The sequence below is a fragment of the Oncorhynchus mykiss genome, chromosome 12 (assembly GCF_013265735.2).
Source record: "Oncorhynchus mykiss isolate Arlee chromosome 12, USDA_OmykA_1.1, whole genome shotgun sequence".
NCBI classification, from domain to species: Eukaryota; Metazoa; Chordata; class Actinopteri; order Salmoniformes; family Salmonidae; genus Oncorhynchus; species Oncorhynchus mykiss.
In genome coordinates this window covers 3,391,885-3,404,438 of record NC_048576.1, presented here as the reverse complement: position 1 = coordinate 3,404,438, position 12,554 = coordinate 3,391,885, and the positions used below count along the sequence as shown (strand labels likewise).

The following is a 12,554-nucleotide window of genomic DNA, read 5'->3' as shown; positions in this document are numbered from 1 at the left end:
GAGAAGCTGTTCAGAAAATACCTGGAAAAAGTGAGAAGCTGTTCAGAAAATACCTGGAAAAAGTGAGAAGCTGTTCAGAAAATACCTGAAAAAAAGTGAGAAGCTGTTCAGAAATACCTGAAAGAAGTGAGAAGCAGTTCAGAAAATACCTGGAAAAAGTGAGAAGCTGTTCAGAAAATACCTGGAAAAAGTGAGAAGCTGTTCAGAAAATATCTGAAAAAAGTGAGAAGCTGTTCTGAAAATACCTGGAAAAAGTGAGAAGCTGTTCTGAAAATACCTGAAAAAAGTGAGAAGCTGTTCAGAAAATAACTGGAAAAAGTGAGAAGCTGTTCAGAAAATACCTGGAAAAAGTGAGAAGCTGTTCTGAAAATACCTGAAAAAAGTGAGAATCTGTTCAGAAAATATCTGAAGAAAGTTAACGCTGGGAGGAAGGTGAAAAGGGAGAAGGTACAGTGGTTGCTCCACAAAACAAATTGGGATTATGCTACTGAATTTAGAGGTAATTTGTGATTTAGTACGGTACCCTGCGTCACCACTTCATTGCTCCAGACCACCACAAGGGGGAGTTAGAGCACTGATTTTGCTTTTGGGTCCTACTGTGTCTCTAACTGACAATGAATGGGCGACATAAGCCTAAGTAGAAACTGATAATTGTGCATGACTTCAGTATTACTTACTAAAACTGTTGTTACACTAAGGTTTTTATGATTGTATTTTGTTATGATTATTTTGCTCTTACTGTAGTATTGTAGCCCTCTCCCAACCGGTCACATTGTACGGCACCTGAGTGGTGCCATGGTCTAAGACACTGCATAGCAGTGTAAGTTGGGTTGTAACAGATGCTGGTTCAATACCTGTGCTGGCCTTGATTGGGAGACCCATGAGATGACTGTCGTTTTTTGATTTCTCTCCCTCTAAAAACAGAAATAAATCATTGTAAATAACAAACTTTATTTACAAATTAGTAGCAATGGTCTCACACCATGCTCAAGAATGGCCTTTTTCCTCGCTCATTTTACGTTATTTGAAGACAAAATCATCTCCAAAGTATTGTTATTTTTTAAACAAAGTGATTATTATTATTATTATTATTCATTTAGAATGATTTAAAAACCCATTGGATATTCTCACAGATATATTATTATCCCTGTTATTATCAGGACAATATATATTGGTCATATTGGTCTGTATCCACTGAAAGAGTGCAAGGCTCAAAGCACGAGGGCAGGGGACACGGGATGGGACACGGGATGGGCCGCGGGATGGGTCGACGGACCATGGGGAAGGGAGGAGGAGGAAGGGGGAGGGCAGGGGACACGGGATGGGCTGCAGAGCCGTGCACAGAAGACGACCATGGGGAAGGGAGGAGGAGGAAGGGGGAGGGCAGGGGACACGGGATGGGCCGCGGGATGGGCCACAGAGCCGTGCACAGAAGACGACCATTGGGAAGGGAGGAGGAGGAAGGGGGAGGGCAGGGGGTGGACCCCCACCCCGCCAAACTGGCAACACTTTAAGGGGCATATCACTAATAACGGCGCTGACTAGGGAAACGTTCCTGCTGTTCTTAGTGTCTGCACGTTCAAACTAAAACAAACAAATTGCCCCTTCGATATGAATTCAGAGGGCAGATATTATTAAATATTAAAAGGTGTCACTCAACAGTTATACTTAAATCCGAACTGGATTTAACGAAAAATTACATGAAAAGCACACATTTGTAAATCCCAAACTCTTAAAGTAATTGGAAAGGTAGATACAAATAATTAGTGACATTGTGGTTACAATAAAGAATGTAAACAAGATGTAAACAAGATGTTGTGTTTTTAATTAGAGTGGTGATGGACAGCTAGCTGGTGGCATTTTGAAAACAAGTTTTCAAACACTTGTCGCACGATTAACAGGACAATCGCTGCTTACTGGAAAATATTATTTTACACACACTCGGTCAAGTGCCATTGTGGATATTAGCAGGGCTATATTTTGGCATTCATGGGCGGCGCACAATTGTCTCAGCATTTCTCTCCCTCTAAAAACAGAAACAAATGTTTTGGCCTTTATTCAGATTACAATTGCTCACTTTCATTTTTTTTTCATACAAAAAAAACCTCCAAAATATCGTTAATTATTAACAATATATTGTTAATAATTGCAAACTATAGTCTAGCTTTTTTATAGCAGTTTTGGAGTAGTGGCTTCTTCCTTGCTGTGCAAGGATATAGATATAGGATAGCAAGGATATAGATACTTTTGTACCTGTTTCCTCCAGCATCTTCACAAGGTCCTTTGCTGTTGTTCTGGGATTGATTTGCACTTTTCACACTAAAGTACATTCATCTCTAGGAGACAGAATGCGTATGACGGGCTGCTTGGTCCCATGGTGTTTATAATCACGTACTATTGTTTGTACAGATGAACGTGGTACCTTCAGGCGTTTGGAAATTGCTCCCAAGATTGAACCAGACTTGTGTAGGTCAAAAAACTATTTCTGGAGGTCTTGGCTGATTTCTTTTGATTTTCCCAAGCAAAGAGGCACCGAGTTTGAAGGTAGGCCTTGAAATATATCCACAGGTACACCTACAATTGACTCAAATTATGTCAATTAGCCTATCAGAAGTTTCTAAAGCCATGATATCATTTTCTGGAATTTTCCGAGCTGTTTAAAGGCACAGTCAACTTAGTGTATCTGACGCACTGGAATTGTGATAGATTATTTCACTTATAATTTAATGTGTCTGTAAACAATTGTTGGAAAAATTACTTGTGTCATATACAAAGTAGAAGTCCTAACCAACTTGCTAAAACTATAGTTTGTTAACAATACATTTGTGGAGTGGTTGAAAAACAAGTTTTATTGACTTCAACCTAAGTGCATGTAAACTTACGACTTCAACTGTATAATTTAGTCAGTATAAATGCCATTTGGACATTTCTTATGCCATATGGCCGTGGTTCACTGACTTTTGACTTCCTATGATCATATATTTCAAATGGACAAAACATAGGCATCATGGACAAACTCAATAAAATAATACAAATGTATATTCATACATATGGTCAGTACACCAGACAGTTTTTAGGTCCATTGTTTGAGTAATTAGATGTCAGTATTTTTAAATGAAAATGCTCTGTTTCCAAATTACCTAAAATGCATTAAAAAAAAGTGTATTTATTGTTACATAAACAACGATTGGTGTCTGATCATTTTCATTGTCAAATATGTGTTTTTTTATTTAAAAGTATAAAGAACTAAATACCTGCTTTGTGCTAGCGCATACGTCTTTCAAATAATCTACCGGATTAAAGACTATCTTCTTCGTGATTCTAAAATTAAGAATTATAGCAGGCGGGAAGATGTAGTGTCTTACTATTGGTATTCAATTAAGGAAATCAGAATGAAAGGAAGTAAACAAAGAGATGGGTAGCTAAAGTAATTTAATGTCTGGCTAAGTGAATAATGTTAGTAGTTGAGTAATTGAGTGATGTTGGCCAAAGAGATGGTAGCTAGCTCGGCTAGCGGTTAGTAATCTCTGAAGTAAAGTAAATGAAGGCGAATAACGTTAGTAGTTAATCTACATGAGCGGCATGGGTGTCAGTAAAGACAAATCCTGGATGAGCCCCCACTTATGTTACGAATCCCTTTTGGCCCGCCAGTCTAGGGGGGGATGGTAATGGGACCCGTAACATAACTCACGCAATTTATAATAGTGACAAAGTAAAAGTGTGAATGAAATAACTACGACAACTGAAATCTACCGTCAAACTTTTATTTATTAAAAAACACACGGTAATGGGGGGAGCAGGAAAAGGGGTTGAGCTGGACCCAAGGAAAGAAACAATAAGTATTCAAAAACACCCCTAAGCTAGACTAGCCTACTTTAACAACAGCTAACTAACTAACCAACAATACAGTGTGTGGTCCTCCCAGTTCTAACTAGTGTTTTTAACAAAGTTTACCTACGGGTAGTGTATGCCCATGGGCGACTTGACTTGGTTCTCCCTTTTCCCACCAGCAAACAAACACCATAACCAAAAACAATACTCACAGGTGATGACAAAGTGCTATAGAGGTGCTCAACCAAAAGAGAGGTCAATACACAAAGAGAGAGTGAAACAGCGAGGTCTACAGACATGGCATTTACAGATAGATTGAGCTCTAGAGCAAACAACTGATGGGGTTTTTAAACCAAGGGAAAGGAACTGTGACTGGGTAGGAAACAGGAGGAGGTGTGTCTTCTGATTGATGATTCGTGACTGATTGGGAAGTGATGATTTTCACCTGTGAGGGGAGAAGGAGAGAAAAGAAACACACACACTGGATACACACACAGGATACTTGTATCCGTAACATCGAGTAACTCAGTGAAGTTGGCCAAAATGAAGTGCATTGTACCCGGGTGCAATAATGTTCCAGTTAGATACAAATACACTTCACATTTCCACTATTTTCCGCGATGGAGCAGTCAGGCTGCAGGCCATCCCACATCCTGCTTATGGTGTCGAAACGATGCCTGAAGTCATTCACCAGCTGTGGTTGCCCGTGTCCAGTGATCACTTTGTGGCCACTGACTTCAATGGGGACTGATTTAAACAGGGTTTTGTTCACACCATCTTTCCACCATGGACAGGAAAGCTCCAACAATTCAAAGCAGTTGCTAGCTAGCTAAGTCATTTCTAATGTATTTTTTTTTGCTCTTCCCTAAACTAGTCAATCACATCAGCTCAGCCGTCCCACGGGGGACCCACCGATCCTGAAGAGTATTATAACCTCACCCTTCACCACCCTTCTCAACCCTTCCCCACATTTCTCAACCCCTCAACACCCTTCTCAACCCCTCAATACCCTTCTCAACCCCTCAACACCCTTCTCAACCCCTCACCACACTTCTAAACCCCTGACCACTCTTCTCAACCCCTCAACACCCTTCTCAACCACTCAACACCCTTCTCAACCACTAACCACCCTTCTAAACCCTTCACCACCCCTCTCAACCCCTCCCCACCCTTCTCAACCGCTCAACACCCTTCTCAACCCCTCAACACCCTTCTCAACCCCTCAACACCCTTCTCAACCCCTCAACAGCCTTCTCAACCCCTCAACAGCCTTCTCAACCCCTCAACAGCCTTCTCAACCCCTCACCACCCGTCTCAACCCCTCAACACCCTTCTCAACCCCTCAACACCCTTCTCAACCCCTCACCACACTTCTAAACCCCTGACCACCCTTCTCAACCCCTCAACACCCTTCTCAACCCCTCAACACCCTTCTCAACCCCTCAACACCCTTCTCAACCCCTCACCACCCTTCTCAACCCCTCACCACCCTTCTCAACCCCTCACCACCATTCTCAACCAATCAACACCCTTCTCAACCCCTCAACACCCTTCTCAACCCCTCACCACCCTTCTCAACCCCGCACCACCCTTCTCAACCCCTGCTACCCTTCTCAACCCCTCACCACAATTCTCAACCCCTCAACACCCTTCTCGACCACTCACCACCCTTCTCAACCCCTCCTCAACCCCCTTCTCAACCCCTCACCACCCTTCTCAACCCCTCAACACCCTTCTCAACCCCTCAGCATCCTTCTCAACCCCTCAACACCCTTCTCAAACCCTCACCACCCTTCTCAAACCCTCACCACCCTTCTCAACCCCTCACCACCCTTCTCAACCCCTCAACACCCTTCTCAACCCCTCAACACCCTTCTCAACCCCTCAACTCCCTTCTCAACACCCTTCTCAACCCCTCACCACCCTTCTCAACCCCTCAACACCCTTCTCAACCCCTCAACACCCTTCTCAACCCCTCAACTCCCTTCTCAACCCCTTAACACCCTTCTCAACCCCTCACCACCCTTCTCAACACCTCACCACCCTTCTCAAACCCTCACCACCCTTCTCAACCACTAACCACCCTTCTCAACCCCTCAGCACCCTTCTCAACCCCTCAACACCCTTCTCAACCCCTCAACACCCTTCTCAACACCCTTCTCAACCCTTCACCACCCTTCTCAACCCCTCAACACCCTTCTCAACCCCTCAACACCCTTCTCAACACCCTTCTCAACCCCCCAACACCCTTCTCAACCCTTCACCACCCTTCTCAACCCATCAACACCCTTCTCAACCGCTCAACACCCTTCTCAACCCCTCAACACCCTTCTCAACCCCTCAACACCCTTCTCAACCCCTCAACAGCCTTCTCAACCCCTCAACAGCCTTCTCAACCCCTCAACAGCCTTCTCAACCCCTCACCACCCGTCTCAACCCCTCAACACCCTTCTCAACCCCTCAACACCCTTCTCAACCCCTCACCACACTTCTAAACCCCTGACCACCCTTCTCAACCCCTCAACACCCTTCTCAACCCCTCAACACCCTTCTCAACCCCTCAACACCCTTCTCAACCCCTCACCACCCTTCTCAACCCCTCACCACCCTTCTCAACCCCTCACCACCATTCTCAACCAATCAACACCCTTCTCAACCCCTCAACACCCTTCTCAACCCCTCACCACCCTTCTCAACCCCGCACCACCCTTCTCAACCCCTGCTACCCTTCTCAACCCCTCACCACAATTCTCAACCCCTCAACACCCTTCTCGACCACTCACCACCCTTCTCAACCCCTCCTCAACCCCCTTCTCAACCCCTCACCACCCTTCTCAACCCCTCAACACCCTTCTCAACCCCTCAGCATCCTTCTCAACCCCTCAACACCCTTCTCAAACCCTCACCACCCTTCTCAAACCCTCACCACCCTTCTCAACCCCTCACCACCCTTCTCAACCCCTCAACACCCTTCTCAACCCCTCAACACCCTTCTCAACCCCTCAACTCCCTTCTCAACACCCTTCTCAACCCCTCACCACCCTTCTCAACCCCTCAACACCCTTCTCAACCCCTCAACACCCTTCTCAACCCCTCAACTCCCTTCTCAACCCCTTAACACCCTTCTCAACCCCTCACCACCCTTCTCAACACCTCACCACCCTTCTCAAACCCTCACCACCCTTCTCAACCACTAACCACCCTTCTCAACCCCTCAGCACCCTTCTCAACCCCTCAACACCCTTCTCAACCCCTCAACACCCTTCTCAACACCCTTCTCAACCCTTCACCACCCTTCTCAACCCCTCAACACCCTTCTCAACCCCTCAACACCCTTCTCAACACCCTTCTCAACCCCCCAACACCCTTCTCAACCCTTCACCACCCTTCTCAACCCATCAACACCCTTCTCAACCCCTCAACACCCTTCTCAACCCCCTTCTCAACCCCTCACCACCCTTCTCAACCCCTCACCACCCTTCTCAACCTCTCAACACCCTTCTCAACCCCTCAACACCCTTCTCAACCCCTACTACCCTTCTCAACCCCTCAACACCCTTCTCAACCCCTCAACACCCTTCTCAACCACTAACCACCCTTCTAAACCCTCAACACCCTTCTCAACCCCTCACCACCCTTCTCAACCCCTCACCACCCTTCTCAACCCCTCACCACCCTTCTCAACCCCTCAACACCCTTCTCAACCCCCTTCTCAACCCCTCACCACCCTTCTCAACCCCTCACCACCCTTCTCAACCCCTCACCACCCTTCTCAACCCCTCACCACCCTTCTCAACCCCTCAGCATCCTTCTCAACCCCTCACCACCCTTCTCAACCCCTCACCACCCTTCTCAACCACTAACCACCCTTCTAAACCCTCAACACCCTTCTCAACCCCTCACCACCCTTCTCAACCCCTCACCACCCTTCTCAACCCCTCACCACCCTTCTCAACCCCTCAACACCCTTCTCAACCCCCTTCTCAACCCCTCACCACCCTTCTCAACCCCTCACCACCCTTCTCAACCCCTCACCACCCTTCTCAACCCCTCACCACCCTTCTCAACCCCTCAGCATCCTTCTCAACCCCTCACCACCCTTCTCAACCCCTCACCACCCTTCTCAACCCCTCACCACCCTTCTCAACCCCTCACCACCCTTCTGCCTAATCCCTCCTTTCTCATGTTTTTATCACAGCACTGAAGGGAATTTTTAGCCAGACACAGGTGCAAGAATGATATATATATATATATATATATATATATATATATATATATATATATATATATATATATATATATATATATATATATATATATATAATTCTTTAGAAGGAGCAGTGAGATTCTATTTCACAATACTTCATTTCCTGAAAGCTATTGTTTGCTTCAGCTACTGTTACTAATGGTGTGTATATTTCTGAGAAAGCGCAGCGGGTGGATTTAAGGCTCTTTTTCTCTAGCTGAAGTGAGTTTTAGTTTAATAGTTGGAGGGAAACGAAATGTCTTTCCAAGTACCACATCTGGACAGCAGATGAGGATGACAGATTCCAGCTTTCGGAATGCTGTAAAATAATGTATTCCTGATTTCTCCTGGGAAACTTGTATCAGAGAAAAGAGCAGGATCCCTTGCTATCTCATCTGACCATCTGTGTCCAAAATGTCACCCTATTCCATATATACCCATAGTTTTCTAGTTAAAAGTAGTGCACTACAAAGGGACTAGGATGCCATTTGAGGTGAACACATAATACCTAGGCTCATCCACATTCACATGTCACTTCTCATTGACTAAGGAAGGCCAGTGTTCCTGTGATGAAGACCCACCATGGGAAATAATAATGTCTATTAGTAGTGTGTGTGTGTGTGTGTGTGTGTGTGTGTGTGTGTGTGTGTACTGTAATGTGAATCTGACATATCTCTGTAATTATATTATGATATGGCATGATGTATTGCTCTGTGAACAGCATGTCTAACAAGTGTGAATCAGACCAAATGGAATGTCTCATGACAGTTTCAGAATACTAAATAACCCTGTCTAATTCACCATTACCGTATTCTGACACAATCCTGTCTAATCCACCATTACCGTATTCTGACACAATCCTGTCTAGTTCACCATTACCGCACTCTGTCACAATCATGTCTAATTCACCATTACCACAGTCAGTCTGTCACAATCCTGTCTAATTCACCATTACCACACTCTGTCACAATCCCGTCTAGTTCACCATTACCTCACTCGGTCACAATCCTGTCTAATTCACCATTACCGTATTCTGACACAATCCTGTCTAATTCACCATTACCTCACTCTGTCACAATCCTGTCTAGTTCACCATTACCTCAATCTGACACAATCCTGTCTAATTCACCATTACCACAGTCTGTCTGACACAATCCTGTCTAATTCACCATTACCACAGTCTGTCTGTCACAATCCTGTCTTATTCACCATTACCCCACTCTGTCATAGCCCTGTCGAATTCACCATTACCCCAGTCTGTCACAATCCTGTCTAATCCACCATTACCTCAGTCTGACACAATCCTGTCTAATTCACCATTACCACACACTGTCAAAATCCTGTCTAATTCAGCACTACCGCACTCTGTCGCAAGCATGTCTAATTCACCATTACCGTACTCTGTCACAATCATGTCTTATAACACCATTACCACACTCTGTCACAATCCCATCTAGTTCACCATTACCTCACTCTGTCACAATCCTGTCCAATTCACCATTACCCCAGTCTGTCTGTCACAATCCTGTCTAATTCACCATTACTGCACTCTGTCATAGTCCTGTCTAATTCACCATTACAACACTGTCACAATACTGTCTAGTTCTCCATTACCTCAGTCTGTCACAATCCTGTCTAGTTCTCCATTACCTCAGTCTGACACAATCCTGTCTAGTTCTCCATTACCTGAGTGTGTCACAATCCTGTCTAATTCACCATTACCTCAGTATGTCACAATCCTGTCTCATTCCCCATTACCTCAGTATGTCACAATCCTGTCTAATTCACCATTACCTCACTCTGTCACAATCCTGTCTAATTCACAATTTCCTCACTCTGTCACAATCCTGGCGCTTTGGATTCAAACAATGTGTTGTATGTCTGAAACAATGTCTTATATATATTTTTAAAAATTTTTATTTCACCTTTATTTAACCAGGTAGGCTAGTTGAGAACAAGTTCTCATTTACAACTGCGACCTGGCCAAGATAAAGCATAGCAGTGTGAACAGACAACACAGAGTTACACATGGAGTAAACAATAAACAAGTCAATAATACAGTAGAAAAAAAGAAAACAAGAGAGTCTATATACATTGTGTGCAAAAGGCATGAGGAGGTAGGCGAATAATTACAATTTAGCAGATTAACACTGGAGTGATAAATGATCAGATGGTCATGTGCAGGTAGAGATACTGGTGTGCAAAAGAGCAGAAAAGTAAATAAATAAAAACAGTATGGGGATGAGGTAGGTAAATTGGGTGGGCTATTTACCGATGGACTATGTATAGCTGCAGCGATCGGTTAGCTGCTCAGATAGCAGATGTTTAAAGTTGGTGAGGTAGATAAAAGTCTCCAACTTCAGCGATTTTTGCAATTCGTTCCAGTCACAGGCAGCAGAGAACTGGAAGGAAAGGCGGCCAAATGAGGTGTTGGCTTTAGGGATGATCAGTGAGATACACCTGCTGGAGCGCCTGCTACGGGTGGGTGTTGCCATCGTGACCAGTGAACTGTGATAATGCGAAGCTTTACCTAGCATGGACTTGTAGATGACCTGGAGCCAGTGGGTCTGGCGATGAATATGTAGCAAGGACCAGCCGACTAGCGCATAAGGGTCGCAGTGGTGGGTGGTATAAGGTGCTTTAGTAACAAAACGGGTGGCACTGTGATAAACTGCATCCAGTTTGCTAAGTAGGGTATTGGAAGCTATTTTGTAGATGACATCGCCGAAGTCGAGGATCGGTAGGATAGTCAGTTTTACTAGGGTAAGTTTGGCAGCGTGAGTGAAGGAGGCTTTGTTGCGGAATAGAAAGCCGACTCTAGATTTGATTTTAGATTGGAGATGTTTGATATAAGTCTGGAAGGAGAGTTTACAGTCTAGCCAGACGCCTAGGTACTTATAGATGTCCACATATTCTAGGTTGGAACCATCCAGGGTGGTGATGCTAGTCGGGCGTGCGGGTGCAGGCAGTGAACGGTTGAAAAGCATGCATGTGGTTTTACTAGCGTTTAAGAGCAGTTGGAGGCCATGCAAGGAGTGTTGCATGGCATTGAAGCTTGTTTGGAGGTTAGATAACACAGTGTCCAAGGAAGGGCCAGAAGTATACAGAATGGTGTCGTCTGCATAGAGGTGGATCAGGAAATCGCCCGCAGCAAGAGCAACATCATTGATATATACAGAGAAAAGAGTCGCCCCGAGAATTGTGGCACCCCCATAGAGACTGCCAGAGGACCGGACAACATGCCCTCCGATTTGACACACTGAACTCTGTCTGCAAAGTAGTTGGTGAACCAGGCAAGGCAGTCATTAGAAAAACTGAGGCTACTGAGTAGTTGAGGCTACCTAGGCTACTGAATATGGTGATTGACAGAGTCGAAAGCCTTGGCCAGGTCGATGAAGAGGGCCGCACAGTACTGTCTTTTATCGATAGTGGTTATGATATCGTTTAGTACCTTGAGCATGGCTGAGGTGCACCAGTTACCGGCTCGGAAACCAGATTGCACAGCGGAGAAGGTACGGTGGGATTCGAGATGGTCAGTGATCTGTTTGTTGACTAGGCTTTTGAAGACCTTAGGCAGGGTAGGATGGATATAGGTCTGTAACAGTTTGGGTCCAGGGTGTCACCCCCTTTGAAGAGGGGGATGACTGCGGCAACTTTCCAATCCTTGGGGATCTCAGACGATATGAAAGAGAGGTTGAACAGGCTGATAATAGGGGTTGCGACAATGGCGGCGGAAAGTTTCAGAAATAGAGGGTCCAGATTGTCAAGACCAGCTGATTTGTACGGGTCCAGGTTTTGCAGCTCTTTCAGAACATCTGCTATCTGGATTTGGGTAAAGGAGAAGCTGGGGAGGCTTGGGCGGGTAGCTGTGGGGGGGGGGCGGAGCTGTTGGCCGAGGTTGGAGTAGCCAGGAGGAAGGCATGGCCAGCCGTTGAGAAATGCTTGTTGAAGTTATACAGTGGCTTGCAAAAGTGTTTTCCCCACTTGGCATTTTTCCTATTTTGTTGCATTACAACTAGGAAGTAAAATTGATTTTTTGGGGGGTTTGTATCATTTACACAACATGCCCACCACTTTGAAGATAGATTGTTTTTTAAATTGTGAAACAAACAAGAAATAAGACAAAAAAAACTGAACTTGAGCGTGCATAACTATTCACCCCCCCAAAGTCAACACTTTGTAGAGCCACCTTTTGCAGCAGTCACAGCTGCAAGTCTCTTGGGGTATGTCTCTATAAACTTGGCACATCTAGCCACTGGGATTTTTGCCAATTCTTCAAGGCAAAACTGCTCCAGCTCCTTCAAGTTGGATGGGTTCTGCTGGTGTACAGCAATCTTTAAGTCATAACCCAGATTCTCAATTTGATTGAGGTCTGGACTTTGACTAGGCCATTCCAATACATTTAAATGTTTCCCCTTAAACCACTCGAGTGTTGTTTTAACAGTATGCTTAGGGTCATTGTCCTGCTGGAAGGTGA

At 45.0% G+C, this 12,554-nt stretch overlaps 1 protein-coding gene across 1 annotated transcript in view; it reads left to right on the top strand.

Annotated features, from left to right (window-relative positions):
- Positions 1-12,554, top strand: part of LOC110536854 (lysophosphatidic acid receptor 1) — an 84,430-nt gene that overhangs the window by 48,060 nt on the left and 23,816 nt on the right. The gene's annotated exons all lie outside the window — the stretch shown is intronic.